The following is a 14,736-nucleotide window of genomic DNA, read 5'->3' as shown; positions in this document are numbered from 1 at the left end:
AAAAATGTATAGTGTCCTTCTATATAGAATAAAAAATAGAAACACTACTATGTAGTAAAACAATTGTAAGAAAGTAAATAAGTCTCGGAGCTGAGTTGATACTTTTTCAATCCATTATCAAATGCTTTAAAAAAAAATTGTGTTCCTATGAGGCTAGTTCTTCACACTGACTAATCTAGCATTGGCCACAATACTCAGGCCATAAGCACTCTGGAACAAAAAAGTTTCACCATGTGTTTAAACCTAAACTCTTTTATTTTCCATTTTGAATAAGAAAAATACTAGAAACCATCTGCAGATGACCCAGAATGCAAATCATTTCATGTGAAGGGAAGGGTCTGTGGACCCCTTTGAGGCAGAAACTGCCTGTCCACATTGACTCTGTAACTGTGCGGGGACACAGGGGCCCCGGCAGTGTCTTTTTCTGAAGTCCAGGCTCCAGGGCCCAGTAGGAGGGGACACCAGTCTCCCTGTTCTGCGCCTCCACTGCCCAGCATGCACTCCTTCTCCTTGGTCTCCAGACTTTCCTGAAAAGTCAGAGAGCAGGTGGTGGTCAGTTCTGATTCTGGCACTGGCAAGAAGGCCTAGACACATGGAAACAGGCTCCTGCCCGCCTCTTTACCCCACCTCCTGCACCAAGGAGCCTTTCTTGGGGTTTGCAGGATGATCATCAGTATGAGAAATGCACGCAGGTCATCTGGGTCCAGTTTAGACCTAAAATACAACCCTTTAGTCCCAGTGAAAGGGAGCCATTCAGTCGTGTCAGACCCCGTGGACTATACAGTCTATGGAATTCTCCAGACTGGAATACTGGACTGGGTCACCATTTCCTCCTCCAGGGGATCCTCCCGACCCAGGGATCGAACCCGGGTCTCCTGCATTGGCAGGCAGATGCTTTACCACCGGGCCACCTGGGAAGCCCAACCTCTCTTACTGCCCCCCTCCCTCACTCCGCGCAGTCACACTGGCCTGCTAACATCTCTGCACGTTTCTGCCTCAGAGCCTTTGTACTTCTTACTGTACCTTCTCGCTCGGGTTCCCGCACCCCCTGGATTTCTCCTCGGCCCATTTCCTCTTTATCTTCGGCTCTTTTCCCAAATGCCACAGTCTCAATGGGCATTTCCTAATTACAATATGTTAACTCATATCCATCTCCCTTTCCTCTTTGGGTTTTTCCCCACCACTCATGGCTGTCTGATACCTACATGTTACTTTCTACTTATCACCTACTTCCCTTTACTAGAATGTTACCTTTGAGACTTACATCTTGCTTCTGTGACTCCCTTCTCAATTCAGAGCCTTTAGGGATTCCCAGATGGCACTAGTGGTCAAGAATCCGCCTGCCAATGCAGGAGACACAGGAGACATGGTTTGATCCCTGGGTCAGGGAGATCCCTTGGAGGAAGACATGGCAGCCCACTCCAGTATTCTTGCCTGGAAAAACCCTTGGACAGAGGGGCTTGGCGGGCTACAGCCCATGGGGTCGCAAGAGTCGGACACGACTTAGGACGGAGCACACTGGCACATAGTAAGTGATCGAAACTAATTTTTGAGAAAAAGAAACGTTTTAAAAATATTTGAAGATTCATGGTTGCCTTGAAGGTTACCATATTCAGGTTGGCAATTCTGATTGCTAAAAAGATTAAAGCAGGAAAACATCCTAGGTCTAATTCCATAAACCCGTTATTTAAGAATAAAACTTATAATTGTTTCCATTGAAAGTCAGTGTAGCACTGAGTATTGATTTTCAAAAGTACCTCAAGCTATACATTTTATAATGTGGTGCTCACCCTTCAGATTTTAATAATTTCTCACATCAAAATTATATAGTAAACTCAAGGAAGGCTTCATTCACTTGTTCACCCTTTTCAGTTCAGACAGTTCAGTAGCTCAGTCGTGTCCAACTCTTTGTGACCCGATGGACTGCAGCACGCCAGGACTCCCTGTCCATCACCAACTCCCGGAGCTTCCCAAACTCATGTCCATCAAGTTGGTGATGCCATCCAGCCATCTCATCGTCTGTCATCACCTTCTCTTCCTGTCTTTAATCTTTCTCAGCATCAGGGTCTTTCTCAATGAGTCAGCTTTTCACATGAGTTGACAAAAGTATTCGAGTTTGGAGTTTCAGCTTCAGCATCAGTCCCTCCAATGAACACCCAGATCTGGTCTCCTTTAGGATGGACTGGTTGGATCTCCTTGCAGTCCAAGGGACACTCAAGAGCCTTCTCCAACACCACAGTTCAAAAGCATCAATTCTTCTGCACTCAGCTTTCTTTATAGTCCAACTCTCACATCCATACATGACTACTGGAAAAACCATAGCCTTGACTAGATGGACCTTTGTTGGCAAAATAACGTCTCTGTTTTTCAATATGCTGTCTACGTTGGTCATAGCTTTTCTTCCAAGGAGCAAGCATCTTTTAATTTCATGGCTGCAGTCACCATCTGCAGTAATTTTGGAGCCCAAAAAAATAAAGTTTGTCACTGTTTCCCCATCTATTTGCCATGGAGTAATGGGACCGGATGCCATGATCTTAGTTTTCTGAATGTTGAGCCTTAAGCCAATTTTTTCACTCTCCTCTTTCACTTTCATCCAGAGGCTCTTTAGTTCCTCTTCACTTTCTGCCATGAGGGTGGTGTCATCTGCACGTTCAATTCAGTTCATTCAGTCGTGTCTCTTTGCGACCCCATGAACTGCAGCACGCCAAGCCTCCCTGTCCATCACCAACTCCCGGAGCTTACCCAAATCCATGTCCATTGAGTCAGTGATGCCATCTAACCATCTCATAATAAAGGGTTATAAAATGCCTTTTCTGTGGCAGGTATTCACAACAGTTTCATGGTATTAGAAGTCAATTTAGCCTATGGTGAATGACTTCTTAAAACGAAACAGCAACAAACAGTAAACACAGACTTTCTGATCTTAGAGAAATTCACTGTGCAAATAAGACAAAATGAAATTTGTTTACCTTTAGCATTGCCTATTTTTCTTTATTCATAATGTCAGATGTGCTCCTTTAAGAATATCTGAGGCATAGGAGGCTTCTAACTTTTGAAAATAGACCTTCTACTAAAGGAGAGAACATAGAAAGAAAGGAGCTTTCTAAAAAAAAAAAAATTCCTCTTTGTATTTTATTTTTCCCTACTCTAAGACACACTGTAAGTTAAATTCAGTTGTACCATGAAAATTATGTTCATAATTGGATCCGGTTGAAAAAGTTTACTTTTATCTCTATTAGTTGAAAACATATGAAGTTCTTTTCATGGTGAAAAATAAAATCGAGAATAACAAAACTAAGACTGGAAAAGAAACACAGCCAAACCCATCACTGCGGGCACAGGTGTTCATCCATGTAGAAATGCAGCACTCTTTCCTCCAGTCTGAGAAGCAGACAATACTTAGTTTCAGGAAAGATTGTCTTTCCAATTTACAAAAATAATTAAAATACTAAGCCGCAGACAATGTCATTGAGGCTTTCATTCGGGGTAATAGATTCAAAAGGACTTACCCAAATCAGTTCTTCAAGCTCGCTTTGCCATTTGCACATGGAATTCATTCATAGGAAGTGGTTGTACAGTAATGTACATCAAATGTAAAAGCTGCCCGTCAGATAGCTAGATGATGGCCTTTTAATTACTACCAGCTAGATTGAGATGCTGCTCCAGTTCAGAGGGTCAAGACATCAGTGTGATGCTGTGTCTGGCCAGGACAGTCAAGACAGCTGTCCTCTTGTGTCTGCGTGTCCCCTGCTTGACCAGCACCCGCTTCACCTACCCCCTACTCACCTCACTGACCTCCCTCCACACTTGCCGCAGGCCCAGCTGGTGACTGTTCTCACCAAAGGGGCTGTAAGGGGTATGTCCACCCGTCTGTTGGTTTCCCTGGCAACCTGATGAGCCCACTTGATGTCAACTGCCCAGGTAAGTGGCCATCTCCCCCTGCCTCCAGGAGCAAAGTCTGCCTCCCTGTCTTGCCCACTGTCTGCCGCGCAAGGTGGAGGGCTGCTCCAGGAACTTTCTTCAGACTTGTAAGCTGACCCACCCATTAAACCACTGATGTCTCTGTCACTGACTCAAGGCCTTTTCTTGGGTCTTGAAGCTGGGCAGGCACAGAGTTTAAGGGCCTTTAGAGTACAGCCCAACATGCTCCTTATGTCCTCCAGAATGTAGGATGCAATCGTGTTTTTCTATTATCTCTTTCTCTTGGAAGGCAATTAGTTCCAAGAGCTAAGCAGTTAGTGGGAAAAAAAAATGAGGATGCCCCCACCTACTCCTAATTAAGATTAAGAGAATTCCTTGTCATGTTAAGTGTACTTAGGCATAAAATTACAATCATCATGACATTAAATTCTCATTACTGTATTTCCCATGTGCTCTTTTCACATACATCCGTTGAAATGCGGACTGATAACAATCTTTTTCAATGCCATTTCCTTGTTAACTTTTTCTCCTTACCTCTACTTCCTGCTTCCCAATGCCAACACCCTGTCTCTTCCGTTATGAAGTTTGAAACTCAAGAAGTAACTGAAAGCAAAAGAAGCCCAGGTTATTTCCCCTCTAGTTTATATAGAAGCTCCCCTGGTGGCTCAGATGGTAAAGAATCTGCCTGCAATGCATGGAGACCAGGGTTCAATCCCTGGGTCTGGAAGACCCCCTGGAGAAGGGCATGGCAACCCACTGCAGTATTCTTGCCTGGAGAATCCCATGGACAGAGGAGCCTGGTGGGCTACAGTCCATGGGGTCGCCAAGGGTCAGACCCAACGGAGCAATTAACATTTTTATGTAAGAAGAAAAGCCAAGACAAGAAAGAATTGTAAAATCACTCTCACCAAACAGCTTTCTGAGCGTCTATTTTCAGTGTGGGGAGGCCACAGTGATGGCGGAAGAGGCCTGTGCATGGCCGATGGGAGGAGCCTGGTAAGTAGTGACTCCAGAGTTATTCTGTGCAGACCCAGCAGGGGGAATCCAGGAAAGGGCCCAGAGGTTGAGACCTGCCAACCTCCCTCCTGCAGCTCAGGTGAGCTCTGAAGCCTGTGAGGGCTGCAGAAGGCCTCCCGAGTCGGCCGAGCCCAGCTTCCTGACAATGTCCTGAGAGCCTGCTGCTTTCTGCTACACACAGTGCCCTTGAACTCTGCCGCCCTTTGCTCTCTGGAAAGGCCAACTTGCACCGCCTTGGACAATGGGGCCTAAAAGGAGGCATGCTGGCTTCTTTGTCTCTTTTAAAAGTCCCTTCCAAAGGAAGTCAGTCCTCAATATCATTGTGGCTCCCTCTAGGACCATACGGCAGGGTCAGCCCTGTGACAGAGTCCCACACTGGAGACAGCAGAGAAAGATAAGAATATTTGACTTCAAACCTCCTGGTGATTTTCATTAAAAGATAAATCTGCCTCAATCTGTTTTGAGCCTGGGTTTTTATAACACAATAATAAAAGGGGCAGTGGGAAAAAGACTTCATTTCATCCACCACCTTTTTCCTCGTGATTGTTCTCTGTCTATAAATGCATTTAGCAAGTCTAAAGGCAATTGGAAAGTGTGAGCATATGGTCGCTTTGCAGGCAGGTGAAATATTGTTCAATCAAGTTAGAAAATTCAAGACCTGACTCTCCCAGAGAGAGACAGCAAAAGTCAACTTACTCTCCAGCGTAGTCTCTTCATGGGAAGTGACAACATGATCAAGGGCTGCATTGTGAGCAAACACAATAAGCCGCAGAATGTCACCTACCATTTCAAAGTTATACCTCAGGACACCTGAGAGTCTGAAAACAGGTAATTCAGTGCAGAAACCTACCGTCAGTAGGTGAAGTGTCTCTGATCCCAACGCTCAGTGATTCTTTAGGGACAGACTTCTTGCAGAAGGCCTTCTGCTGTGTAGAGTCAGGTCTGAAAAAATAATAGCTCGGTGGTAAAGAATCTGCCTGCCAATGCCGGAGACTTGGGTTCAGTCCCCGGGTTGGTAAGGTCCCCTGGAGGAGGGCATGGCAACCCACTCCAGTATTCGCCTCTGGAGAATCCATGGACAGAGGAGGCTGGGGGCTACAGTTCATGGGGTCGCAAAGAGTCGGACGCGACTGAGCACAACACAATAGGCCAGCCATTCCCTGGACTGACATTAAAAAAAAAAAAAAAAACAGCCTGACAGCATTTAAATATTAATGTGTTTCTAACATTTTAAAAGAGTAAATGCAGTATGAATTATGGCTAAAATTAATTGTCACGAAACACTGGATTCCAACTAAATAAATATTTGTTTTTAGGATAATGATATCAATATCATTAAAGTATGGATAGCCTCAAAGTTACCCTGGATAGGCTGGCCAGTAAATACAAACTGACAATAGGGCATTCTTATGGCTCCGGACATACTGCCCCTATTTTCAACATAGTAGCTACTCTTGAAGCTTGAAGGCAGGAGAAGAGGACGACAGAGGATGAGATGGTTAGATGGCATCACTGACTCAATGGACATGAGTTTGAGTAAACTCCAGAAGTTGGTGATGGACAGGGAGGCCTGGCATGCTGCAGTCCATGGGGTCACAAAGAGTCAGACAGGACTGAGCGACTGAACTGAACTGAACTCTTAAAGCATGGATTGTTTGGCCATCGAGCATATGCTGAACTTCCCAGACAGATTCACAGCTCCAGATATACCAACGTCTCGGAACTAATTTATTCCCGCCCCCATTTGAGCCTAGTACCCATTTGTTCTGTCCTAGGGGCCAGGGGTTAAGGAGGTGGAATTTAGGTCATTCAACATATCCAGCAGACCATATCATACCCTCATATCTTCCCAAAATTTAACAGTTATGGTTTTTATTGAACATTTGAGCCACTGACTCCACTGCCTACCTACTATTAATCATATGAAAACTATGTCTGTTATGCCACAAATATCCATATTTGTTTAATCACTTCTGAACTCAGCCTGTAAATTCCTACTTTGAATTTTATATAATCTTTCAAATGGTGTATAAAAGTTGGCTGAACCTCTGGGTATTTTATAGATATATTTCTTTGAAAGAAAGTCATCTGAATTACATCATAGGCAACTATAATTTACTTTTTCAAGATTCCAATAATTAGACTCACAAAGTCCTGTATCTGCTGAAAATTACTAATAATGTTAAAACAAAAATAGAGCATATTCATAGTTTGTTAATAATTATTAAGATCACTGAAACAGTATATGCTGTGTGGGAAACATATTTTTAAAATATGACATGTCAGTACAATATTCCTAAATCCTCATGTGGCACCAGGTGTATCATAGATGAAAGCATTTATTAAGTGAGTGAATGAAGCAGAAGTTCCTCTCTCTAGGAGGTTCTAGGTGGGAATATGAAAGAATGGAAGCTCAAGGTACCTTTCATCTTAATAACACAAGTGTATTAGAGAAAGACAACATTGAGGGTGGTGGTATTTCAACAAGGATGAATTTTATGTGATATACATCTGATTTTAAAGCCCTCCTCCATTACTGACAGGTTCTGTGACTTTGGGCATATCATTTTTCTTTTTAAGCCTTAGATTGCACATCTGAAAAATGGGTATAACCAAAGCCCATAGCTTGCCATCACGTTGCTATTTTAAAAGCAAATAAAACTTGAAAGCTAGTGGAAATCAGGGAAGAAATGAAGAAGGAGTGAACTGTAAACTTGGATTTTAAGAAATGGATAAAATCTTAGATACGTGAAAAAAATGAAGGTTGATTATAGTTGCAGTTAAAAATAAGAGTAGAAAAAATAAATGCTTATGTGCATAAAATAGTCAGGAAGCTATGTGGTAATATTCAGAAAGACACTGGTAGGTTTGAATAAACCAACAGTGATGATTGGACTGTGATGATTGGGCTGAGTCATGGATAATGCCCATGTCATGGTATGTGACACGCAATGGGGAGGGATACAACTCATTGAGGCGAAGAGCATTAGGAAAGGATCAAGTAGAGAAGGTGGTAAGTGAAGGGCTCCGTGTGTAAACTGAATTGCTAGAATTTTTTGACTTTAACATGCAGCTATTAAGAGTCAGTTGAAGATATTGAATGTATTGATCTGGAGCCTAGAGATTTTAGTTAGAGAGGTGATTGGTATTTAGGGTCAGAACATGGAGGCAAATGCAACTGAGGAAGACAGAGTCCCCAAGCCCTGCATGGTCAGAAAGGTCTGGGTGCCCAAAATATTACAGATAGGGTAGGATATTACATAGGATATGATTATGTCCTAATTATGTCCTATTATGGGATAGGATATTCCATAGGATAATATTATGCCCATATTATAAATATTACATAGGATACATATATGAATTTTATGGATGGGGAGCTGAAATTAGAACTGGAACCATAAGAGATCTGCTGCTGAAGATATGCTCAACTTAGTAGTAAAATTTGAAGCCACAGAGTTTATAAAAAGTATGCGGGAGAAAGCATAGACAAAGAATGGAAACTTGACAGAAGCTCCAAATTATGTAGCAGAATGGGGAAGAGAAGCTGAAACAGGAAATAAAGAAGGCATGAGTCAACGGAGAAAACTAAGCTTAACTTCATAGGAACTGAAGGAAGAGAGTTTTAAGAAAAGCCTGTGAACAGTTAACAAGACACAGCCCATGAAATTGGCAATTTTATCACAATTGAAGGCAGTGATGGAGGCTAGACAATTTGGCAGGAGTTTATAAAGTCTGTAGGTACTTTTCAAAATATTTACTGACTTTTTTCTAAAGGATCCAACAGTTTTCTAATAATCAATATTCTTTTACCTTTGGGTTCAACATGAGAATATCAGAAAAACCAAGTATTTTACTTTTAATTTTGCCATTACAGTTTGCACATGAAAATGTGTTACAGATATGTATATATAAGGTTAGTTATAAATGTTAACAATTCTCTGAATTACATCAAAACTAGTATCTCCATTTCCAGCTATTCTGCTGCCAAGGAGATAATAAATGACTTGTCATATTTATTCCAGTAAATCAGAGACCAAATGGCTCTATCATTTATATGAATAGCATTTGAAATACCTTCCAATTTGCCTAAAATAAGATATTCACTGTTCCTGCATTATTCCAGAATTTATTTTTAAATAAACTACAGCAAAGAAAAACTGTGGCATGTTAAGTATAATTGCATGCAAAAAAAAATTGCCTCCAAGCTTATTTAAAGCATTATTTTCTACTTTTTTTTAATGATTTTTTTTTGGGGGGGGGAGTGCTGTGCTATACAGCTTGTGGGATCTTACTACAAGGACCGCAGAGTAAATCTGTGCCCTTGGCAGTGAAAGCGCAGAATCCTAACCACTGGACTACCAGGGAATTCCCCTCTTTTCTTCTTTAAATCAATGCTGACATAAGATTCTGAAAAGGAGAAAAAGTTCTTTCATATATCTTGGTACCACGTGACTCAGAATAAACTCATTCCTGTGGGAATCTTAGTTTATAGATGTATAAATGCATATATATATATATATGTATGTAGGTGTTAGTCACTCAGTCGTGTCTGACTCTTTGCGACCCCTTGGACTGTAGCCTGCCAGGCTCCTCTGTTTATGGGATTATCCCAGGGAGAATACTGGAGTTGTAGCTATTCCCTTCTCCAGGGCATCTTCCCAACCCTGGGATCAAACCTGGGTCTCCTGCATTATAGGTGGATTCTTCACTATCTGTGCCACCAGGGAAGCCCCAAACATATATAAACATCTTTATGAATACATGTATAAATGGTGTTACGAATGTGTATATACATATATATAAATATATGCAAACAGTTTAAAAAATGATTTAAACCATAGGTAGAATTGTGATAGGGAAAAACCTGTACTTCATTACCCAGGCCATTACTTTCTGAAGAAAAAAAGTAACCTAAATATAAATGTTAAAATATGTCACATGAGTTGACCTAATTTCCTCATCCCCATGCTTATCGGTGGATGGATTGTTCTCTGATGAAAAAATGGTGTGACCTTCTACCCTGGAGATTTTTGCAGTAGTTTAGAAGAGCAATGCTGAGGTTAAAAAGAATTCTCTTTGAATTTCGAGAATGTTTTAAACAGTAACCACACTCATCCTCACATTCATTTGTAAGTAGTTATCAGATTTTTCAGGCTTTAGCATCCAGTGGCTTCGACTGTAGCTCAAGATGTCACTCTGCATGCCTCAAGGTCACTGCAGAAGTAAGCCTACTGGAAGTGAGGGCCTGTCCTTGCTATGAGAAGTCAAGTGTTTGACTCCTGGTTCTAGCAACAATTGGAGAAGGAAATGGCAACCCACTCCAGTACTCTTGCCTGGAAAATCTCATGGACAGAGGAGCCTCGCAGGCTACAGTCCATGGGGTCGCAAAGAGTCGGACATGACTGGGCGACTTCACCTCACCTCTAGCAATAATATTTCCATTGTTACCAAGACTTTGCAAATTTTAACATTAATTAATAAAATGTAATAGTATGTTTGTTGCAAAAATGCAGTAATTTTTATACTGGGTTTTCTTGGATCAACTTGAAGCCTTCCCACATCTCCTATTTAGCTCATTTCTCTGAACTCTGTGATTATTTGTTGTACTCTACCCTATTTTCTCCATCTTCTTTTCCTTTACGACAACTGCCATCCTGACCTCTTCCCTTTCCCTCACATGCATCCCTTGAAATCTGATTAGCTGTGCCTTACATGTTATTCTCAGAAACTTCCCTCATTATGCCTCATCTAAGAGACCAAGTAGCAGGCCATAACACTAAAAAAAAAATAAATAATAAATAACCCTTTCAGATGGCCCACCTTTTTGTAGTTAAATGTTCTAACATTGATTTCCAACATATTCTTGAAGACACAGAAGGAATTCCTTTATCTCCATATATCCATGATACAAACAGCTTCCTTTCCACAGTACAATTCCCAGGCACTAGACTGGAACGTTGACTTCATTCTCTCACCCCTGCCCTGACCTCAAAAGGCCAAGCTGATACTGCCTTCCTAGTAACTAATGAGAACAGAGGGGGGTTATTCAATATATTTCATCAAGGCCACTTAAAGAAAAATTTCTAGTTGGTATCAGTATAGTTCAAAGTTGGGGTTGATATTTTTATGCTGCTTTTCAATTTTCTCTCCATGGATTTTGTACTCTTTAAACTGCATGCCTGCTCCTTGGATGAAAAGTTATGACCAACTTAGACAGCATGTTAAAGAGCACAGTTGTTACTTTGCCAACAAAGGTCTATCTAGTCAACGCTATGGTTTTTCCAGTAGTCATGTATGGATGTGAGAGTTGGACTATAAAGAAAGCTGAGTGCCAAAGAATTGGTGCTTTTCAATTTTGGTGTTGGAGAAGACTCTTGAAGGTCCTTTGGACAACAAGGAGATCCAACCAGTCCATCCTAAAGGAAATCAGTCCTGAATATTCATTGAAAGGACTGATGCTGAAGCTGAAACTCCAATACTCTGGCCACCTGATGGGAAGAACTGACTCATTAGAAAAGACCCTGATTATGGGAAAGATTGAAGGCAGGAAGAGAAGGGGATAACAGAGTCTGAGATGGTTGGATGGCACCACTGACTCCATGGATGTGAACTTGAGCAAGCTCTGGGAGTTGGTGATGGATAGGGAGGCCTGGTGTGCTGCAGTCCATGGGGTCACAAAGAGTCGGACACGACTGAGCGACTGAACTGAACTGAAACTGCATGAGATGTAAAGTATATGGGAAATAAGAAGAAATTATATTTCATATAGAGAAGCAATAAATTTAAAAATATCATCAACCCCAAGCTGCTGCTGCTGCTAAGTCACTTCAGTCGTGTCCGACTCTGTGCAACCCCATAGACGGCAGCCCACCAGGCTCCCCCATTCCTGGGGTTCTACTGGCAAGAACACTGGAGTGGGTTGCCATTTCCTTCTCCAGTGATCAACCCCAAGAGGTGGTCCTAAAACATAAATTAATTCTAAAAAGGTCTGGATGCCTCTATAAATTATGGAACCATAACTGGGAATGAAAAGAAGGTGTGAGTGTTGCACCGCATCTCACTGGATGCGTGTGTGACCCACTCAAGCAAGCTTTCCAGAGCATGACCCTCAGAAACCCTCTTGGCAGCATGACGCAAAACAAGATGGCAGATGAAAATGGCCCTTCATTGGCTTCCCGCTTTCACTGCACTGCTGGTGAAAATAGACTTGCTAAATCACTTCAGGACAGTCGTTTAATTCCATCCTGATCAAATTTTACAGGTCTGTGATTTAAATTATTCCACGTTGTCAGCTGCAAGACTTCATCAGGAATGAATTTGTTCTGCTTGGAATCCTTAGTATTCGAGGAAGACCTCTGTGATTAGCCAAATCAAAACCTTTTAACGGCAGCCACAGTCACATTCAGACTGAATCTCTGCAGCTGACTTTTCAAACAAAACATTATCTTCTCTCTAATCAAGTTCTAAAACACATGATTTTGTTTCTAACTTTCAGTAAATAAGTGAACTGTGAGCTAGATGCAAAATCTGAAGGAGCTAAGTGTCACACACCAACTTCCCCAGGTAAGTGAGGTGCCCCCTTTTAAAGCCACTCCTATAAAGCCTCTGGGTCCTCTCATCCTAGTTGGACACTGAAAATGAAATAAGTGAGACCTTTTAGAATCCTTTTGCCAAGGGGAGCAGTTGAGGCCAAGCAACTCAAATCTGCATGAAAAATCCCAACAGGAGCACAAGAGGGAAGTCTTTGCCTGACCAAAGACACATCCACCCCACTTAGCAGCTGAATCTGCTTTGAGTTAATTACCCTGCTTATTGCAGGAAGCTCCTTTCCAAGACCCTCCAAGAACCATAGCTTCTCTCCAATACCTAAAGCACTGGGCACATTTCCCTAGATCTTGATGAAGACTCTAAATGCCATCTTGCAGTTAGTTGCCTCAGTCTTTTTTTTTTTTTTTAAAGCTCATTGACTGGCATCTCCCCTAGCCTAAGCATGCATACAAGTAGAAAATTCTGATTTCTTGTTTCATGCATGGTTAGCTGTTTATTGTTATCATTTGCTGGTTGGCTAAGCTCTTTGATGACTGTAGATGGCAAGTAAGTACCTCCAGTTTACAGCTGAGTACCTTGGTTGGCATGGAGCTGTGCTGGATGCAGGCTTATTTGAGAGACTGGTGTTTGTTCCCAGTTTTGTGATGCTCTTACTTCTGCTTCAGAAACAGCAATTAAACAAGACATCTGACCAGTCCTCCTGGATTGTGATAGAACATCTTATGGCCCAGAATCAGCTGCCCCAGCCCCAGAGAAAGTACTATTCACTAATATTGCAGGAGATGTATTTTGATGATGATCCTCATGGCAACTCTACTTGTAACTGATCTATTTTTTTTTTTTTCATTAAATCTTCATATTCTCAGCCTGATTCTTATTGTAATAAACATCTATCGGGCAACGAGATGTCAAAGGTTGTTTTTGACCATCAGAAAGGATAATAATGATACTAGTTAAGCAGTTTCTTTATTCTTTTTTAATAATTTTATTTATTTTTGGCTGCACTGGGTCTTTGTTGCTGTGCGGGCTTTCTCTAGTTTTGGGGAGCAGGGGCTACTCTCTAGCTGCAGCATGCAGGCTTCTCATTGTGGTGGCTTCTCCTGTTGCCAAGCATGGGCTCTAGGGTGCTTGGGCTTCAGTAGTTGTGGCAAGTGGGCTCAGTAGTTAATGGTTTCTGGGGCTTCTGGGAGCAGGAAGAAGAGTTGTGGCACACGAGCTCAGCTGCTCTGCAGCATGTGGGATCCTCCCGGACCAAGGATCTATCTGGGGTCTCCTGTACCGGCTGGTGGATTCACCACCACGGAGCCCCCAGTCTGCGTGTCTGCGAGCTCAGTCGTGTCCCAGTTTTAGCAACTCCATCAACTGTGTAGTCCGCCAGGCTCCTCTGTTCATGGAATTATCCAAGGAAGCCCAGAAATTTTGGCTTTGAGGAGGAATATCAAAATTAAGAACTAGGAGGATCCCCTACCCTCCCAAACTAGAGAAAAATTCTGCCAGTTTGGCTGTCTGTGTATGTGCAGTGGAGTGGGAAACAAAGAAAGAAAATTTTCAAAATGGATGTGGTGCTGAACTGAGGATCTTGCTTCCTGTAGAAAATGAAGGACATCTTAATTCGTTGTAACCCTGGGCTGTGCGTAGGACCATGAACAGCCCAGGTGAGTGTATGGTCAGGACAGTCAAGGTGGCCGTCCTCTTGTTCTCTTTGTGCCCCCTACTCACCTCACTGATCTCCCGACACACTTGCCCACCGCCCAGCTCATGCCTCTTCTGATCCAAGAGACCAAGAGGGGCAAGCCCCACCTCTGCTGGGTTCCCTGGTAACCCGGTGCGTCAATGTGACGTCATTTCCTCCTTCAACTGGGAACCGCCCCTTGCACCCAGAGCAAGCCTGCCGCCATGTTTTGTCTGCCATTTGGCTGCACACCATGAGGTGTCACTCCAGGACCCTGCTTCAGACATGTAAGCTCCCCACCCGTTAAACCAACGGTCTGCACCATTTTTGGCACCAGGGACCAGTTTTGTGGAAGACAGTTCTTCCACAGACCAGGGGAGCCGTGGGACAGTTTCAGTTTCGCCCATCACTATATTCGTGTCATGTAGCCTGGTTCCTAACAGGCCACACACTGGTATTGGTCCTTGGCCCAGGGGTAGGGGACCCCTACATTAAACTATTGATGTCTACCACTGATTCCAGGCTCTCTTTATTCAGTCTGGAAGCTGGACAAGCCCAGGCCTCACAGGTCCACT

General features: G+C 42.7%; 1 long non-coding RNA gene across 1 annotated transcript; it reads right to left on the bottom strand.

Moving 5' to 3' along the window:
• Positions 1–396: 396 nt before the first annotated feature.
• On the bottom strand, positions 397–14,290 carry LOC122700705. Its single transcript, XR_006342871.1, has 4 exons — positions 14,209–14,290; positions 5,789–5,880; positions 4,456–4,524; positions 397–527 (listed from the first exon to the last, which is right to left on the bottom strand). It is a non-coding gene; the product is annotated as an uncharacterized LOC122700705 (long non-coding RNA).
• Between the last annotated feature and the right edge of the window lie 446 nt (positions 14,291–14,736).

This window comes from Cervus elaphus, chromosome 9 (assembly GCF_910594005.1).
Source record: "Cervus elaphus chromosome 9, mCerEla1.1, whole genome shotgun sequence".
Classification (NCBI taxonomy): domain Eukaryota; kingdom Metazoa; phylum Chordata; class Mammalia; order Artiodactyla; family Cervidae; genus Cervus; species Cervus elaphus.
This window is presented reverse-complemented; position numbering and strand designations above follow the sequence as displayed.